Source organism: Pyrus communis, chromosome 7, assembly GCF_963583255.1.
Source record: "Pyrus communis chromosome 7, drPyrComm1.1, whole genome shotgun sequence".
In the NCBI taxonomy this organism is placed as follows: Eukaryota; Viridiplantae; Streptophyta; class Magnoliopsida; order Rosales; family Rosaceae; genus Pyrus; species Pyrus communis.
Genome location: NC_084809.1, coordinates 13,096,371 through 13,102,370, shown reverse-complemented (window position 1 = coordinate 13,102,370; position 6,000 = coordinate 13,096,371).

The window sequence follows — 6,000 nt, the reverse complement described above, 5'->3', positions numbered from 1 at the left end:
CCAGTATGTCAATCCTATGTGGATTGACATATGAACTTTCATGAGAAAATGTGATGTCAATTTTTTTTTGGGTAAATTACATTTTCCCCCCTCAAGTTTGTGTGCAATTACAACTTCTTACATCATTTTTAAAACATTTCAACCTCATACATTTGTATTTCTTTCATTTCAATTTCATACATCTGTTAAAAAAATCTATGAAGTTAACTGTTAAGTGATGAATCAACAAATATGAGGTCATCATTTATGCTGACGCGGCTGCAAACTTATGCCATATGGCTAAACAATTAATTAAAATAATAAAATAATAAAAAAAATTTAAAAATTCCCAAATCTTCATCTTCTTCTTCCCCCCCGAGCCACCCCTTCTCTTACCACCACCCCCTTCCCTACCCAAGCCGCCCTTCTCCCATCACCACCCCCATCCCTCATCACTTCCTCACCAACAAGCTTCTTCCTCCAGCACCACCACCATCAATTTTGCCCCACCTTCCTCTTCTGCAAAGCCCAAAGCAACCTAGAAAACCCCAAGTCATGCCCTCCACCCCACCTCACCAAACGACTCGCCACCCGCCACTCAGCTCCACCTGTCTCACTTAACTGGGAGGAGTTTGGGGACTTCATCGCCACACAATCCTAGGAGGAACTCGACTCGGGATCATGGCACCCAATCTTTGAACCAGACCTCATTCAAACCTGACCCAGCCATTCACCATGACATTGCGCTTATGGACGACGACGTTTTGAAGATCGAGGATGAGCTCGACTTGAGCTCCAGGCATCTCTAAAGATGACTAGGGCCTGAAGGTTTTTCTGAGACCCATCATTCAATTGAATTACTCGGATTTGGGATCTAGGGTTTCAAACGTAAATTTGGAATTCGGACAAAATTAGATGCAAAAATGAGGAATTTGGGATTTTTAGTTAGAGAATGAGTTGCGAAAGTGATGGGAGATGGGGGTGATGATAGGAGAAGGGCGGTTCGAGTAGGGCAGGGGGTGGTGGTAGGAGAAGGGGTAGTTCGGGGGGAAGAAGAAGATGAAGATTTGGGATTTTTTACTTTTAAATTTATTATTTTAATATTTTAATATCCAAATTAAATTTTAATTTTTTTTTATTAATTGTTTAGCTACATGGCACAACTTTGCAACCACGTCTGCATAAATGATAACCTCATATTTGCTATGTCATCACTTAATGGTTAACTTAATAGATTTTTTAACGGATGTATGAAATTGAAATGAAATAAATACTAAATGTATGAAGTTGAAATGTTCTAAGAGGGGGAAATGTAATTTACCCTTTCTTTTTTTTTTTTTGAAACGAAGACGATATCATTAAACTGTGAAAGCTTACACTGGCTCTTAGATGAGAAGGTCTCGGAGGCTCCTCAATCCTGATAGTTTTGAACGCTAGACAATGCTACCCTTGCCAGATGGTGGGCAATTCCATTATTATTCCTAGAAACAAAATTAAATTTTGAGGCATTAAATATAGCTGGACTATGAAGTACGCCGCCCCCCAACAAAGTCGTGGAAGCAAAATCCACACAAGTGTTGATGATGGATATGGCTTGGGAGGAGTCACTCTCAATTCGTACCTTTTGGAACCCCAAATGTGATACCAATTCTGCCCCATGAAGGATGGCGTAACCCCAAATGTGATACCAATTCTGCCCCATGAAGGATGGCATGCATCTCTGATGAAATGGCGACGAGATTGCACGCAAAAACCATGCCCTCGTTGCCACAAAATTCTCCTGTGCATCCTACAAGACAGCACCTACCCCACCTACCTTGCCCTGCAAATTTGTCGCCCCATCCACACTAAGCCATACCCAACCCTCTTCCAACACCCCTTCTTCTATCCTATGGCTGCCCTTATGCGGATTGGGCAGCCTCGTTGTTGTGCAACAAACCCGAGAGCCGCAGCAGCCTGAAATTTCTGCCACCATGCCATGGCGCGTTGCGCCACCACCTCTCTCGACCCATGCTTTCCGCTCCAAATCCGTTCATTCATTTCCTGCCAAAGATGCCACTTCACCATACAAGCAAAATCGAAAGCAGGATTTCTGCGTTCTAGTAAAGTTAAAATCTACTCTTTGACGGTATGGCCGGGTATTGAATCAACCAAGAAAATGAATGGGACCGCAAACCATGTGGCTCTAGCGAAATGACACTCTTTTAGAACATGTACCTCTGCCTCAGGACCCCCATTACAGAAGACACAAATCATATTTGTCGATACTCTTTTCCTTGATAAATTTGACTTTGTTGGGAGAATGTTCTGGCAAGTTCTCCGCGCCAAGTTCCTCACTTTCAGCAAGACTTTAGCCCTCCATATAACTTTCCATAATGGAGAGAAAGGGCTACCACTAGTGTCTAAAGAAGAAGCACTGACCGATGGGGTGTAACGTAATCCCATGCGACCCAATAGGCATTCTTCACGATGAATATTATACGATCACTATAATGGCAAATTATTTTATTGGGTGCGTCACATTAATGCACCAATTATAGATCTCGAAAATGATTTTTTTAAATGATTTTTTTTTTAAATGGATTCTACAAATATCATTTACAAAAAACAAAAAAACAAAAAAAAAAACATATATGTTAAAGGAAGAAAAAATATGACATTGTCATATCAGCCATCAAATTAACATTTGACATTTATCTTTGGAAAATTGACATCAATGGACCATTTTCTTAATTTTGGGACCAAAATAGGATTTTTAGGATATGCATAGAACATGCACATGACATACATAAGAATGTGACAGAAATAGGATTTTCTTAAAACTTGAAATGACGAAATTGCCTCCCATATAAATGGTTATTTAGTCTAACCTAGTCAACATTTACTCATGGTCTGAAAATTTCTCTCGCTTGACCCCCAGCTCAAAGAACCCTAAGCCCCAAACGGCGAGACCTAAATCCTCTCCAATTTTCCGACCGACTCCCAGTTTCTAATCTTTTATATAAGTTTCGCGGCCAAGGCGAGTTTGGTATCCATCGATTCAAACAATTGTAATGGCAAAATAAAAAAAGAGGTATGTTTTGAATTGAATTTTCATTATTTGAACTTAGGTTTTCCCAATTTGGGAACTCAGGGTTTTGGGTGCAATTGACTCTTTTGTACAGTTAATTTGGGGAAAATTAACGGATTAGGCTTTAGGGTTATGTAATTACATGAAAGTTATCTATTTTTTGTCTATGTGAGTCGCAACCTAAGCGGGTGCCTAGGTCGGTTTGGGTAGGCTAGGCGGGTGCCTCGTCAGATCTAGGCGACCTTTCTTAATTTTCAAACGCCTAAGCATTAATCAGGGCGGTGGCCAGCCGCCCCACCTAGGCGACGCTAGGCGGGGATTTTTAGAACAGTGGTGCATACTATGTACGTATTTTGTGCATGTGCTTTGATATTGCTGGAAATTAATTGATTAAGTTGTACTTTGGTTATACAGTGTAAATGGTGGGCACACTTGCTTGAATTCGATTCATGACTTGGTTGAATTTGTGCATAGTATATACATATATTGTGCATGTACTTTTGATATTGCTGGAAATAATTGATTGAATTTGGTTCATAAATTGGTACATATTATGTGCATATGTACATGTTGGGTATACTTGCTTGAATTTGGTTCAAGAATTGGTTGAATTTGAGCACATAATGTGCATATACTATGCATATCTTGAGTGCATGTTATATGTTATTAATTTGATGTGCATATAGAACCTTATGTTTGTCATTGTTGGATTCAAAGGCTCTGTTAAAAATCTTCCAGGTTGAAAGTCAAATCTTCTCCACCTTCAGAACTCGTGTGTCCGTCGGATGAGGTGTTTCCTACCACCATTTCCTGTCTATCATACACATTGGGGTGTGTGTAATATAAGAAGCCAATTTTCAAAACAGCTCAAGAAAATCTAGGATTCTTGTTTCGGTCATTTGGTTGACGTGGACCGCATCAATTGGTTTGGCCAATCACTACGCTATCCTTAAGGCTATTAAGGATAGAGTGATTGACGATTCCATATTCCTTCTATTTGAGAAAGATGTCGCTAATAAAAAAATTTAAAGCGTCAATAATAATTTTTTGTTTTTATTTTATTTTCTCAAAACATCATAATAACGGTATATATATGTTCCATATAAAATCTCCAATGTCAAATTTTGATTCTTCGTTAATAATTGTAACTTCATATTAGTGTGTAGGTCTTTTTAAGTTTTATCCAACGAAGTTCCATGTAAAGCAATTTTTTTTTTTCCGTTGAAAAGTTCCCTGTGAAGCTTATTAACACTAACGTACAATAATCATAAGATGATGTGTTAGCATGCGACAAAATGGAGAAATGTTACAAACCCACATTCCATTTTTCTATCATTAAAAAACTACAATAATTAGCATATCACGTGTCTACTCTGCAGGGTTATAATAGTTGATCAAAATCAAATAAATGAAAGCTGAAAAATTAAATTAATTCAAATAATAATATTATAGTGTAGTGATATGTTTTTTTTATTTATAAGTGAGAAGTTTTATGTTCAATTCTTGTTAAAAATAGATTTGAATTGTATTATTACTAATCTTTGTGAGACTAGGTTCATCAATTTATGCACATCTAATCAATTTTTAATTTCTTTGACATGGGTCATGGAAATTATATCTTTTTCTTTGATTTTTTTTTTCATTTATTAGTAGCTGAAAATTTATTTGTTGTTCATGTCCAGGAGGAGCTGAGGTTGGCGCTTTTCAAAACTCCGGCTGGTGAAAATCTTTTTCTGGATAGAGTAAGCTTACTTGTGATATTCTATTTTAAACTAATTCTAACTGCGGGAAGGGAGATTGGCCGTCGGATGAATAGGGAGAAAACATCCGCTCTAATTTCTTCTAATTTCTTTGCCGGGTACATATATTAGTCGCTGCTTCTGTTTTTCGAGGAGGAAAGAAAGTGTGAAGCCTTCATGATCTCTATTCTGTAGTGATATTCTTTAGCGTATAATAGCAGATTTTTCATCCTTCATGTCAATGCAACATTTTACCAACCATGTAATGTGACGAAATGGGATGTAGGTGTTTGATGCCAATGCAATATTGTTTGAACTCTGAACCAATATATTGATCTGTTTCCCTTTAAACTGTGATGAAATGGGATGTAGGTGTTTGATGTTTTTGACGAAAAGCAAAACGGGGTGATTGAATTTGAGGGGTTTGTCCACGCGCTAAGTGTATTTCATCCGTATGCTCCTCTTGAGGCCAAGATTGATTGTAAGTAGTCAACCAACTTCAGCTGCTTAACATTATGTTTGGAGGCCCTTCGTGTTAAATGTTTTCTTTGGTCTTTGGTTGCTTGCAGTCGCGTTTCGGTGGTTTGATTTGACACAAACAGGATATATCGAGCGGGAAGAAGTAAGTATCTTGATGTGTTTGAGACTGAACAAGTTCTGTCGTTTTGATTTATCATAATTCTGTCGACGATTAATTTGTCTATTGTATTACTTCTACGGCTCTACCTAACAGCTGCAGTTGCTTTCAGGTCAGGCAAATGGTAGTTGCTACTTTGTCGGAATCTGGCATTCAGATGCCGGATGAAACTCTGGAAGCTGTCGTCGATAAGGCAAGAATTTTGGATGTTTAAAACTTCTGTTTCTTTACCTTTACTCTGAAGTTTCACACTCTCAAAGTAATGTTTTCTTGCTCAGACATTTGAGGATGCCGACGCTGACAGATGTTTCAAACTTCTGTTTCTTTCCTCCTCGAAAACAATTGAAAAAGAAGAGATGCGATCCATCATTTTTCCAGTTTTATTCTATACAAATCCTAAGACTTCAGAACTGTGAACGAGAATGCGACCGGACGAGAGATGCCCCGATTCAATCTCCGATTCGACGAGTGAAAGTGAGACGGAGGGCAAAATCCGTGTTTACACGCTCCAACAAGAGACATGATTCCTCCATCTGGCCATGTCGAAAAATCAGTTGTATGACACTTTTCTTTGT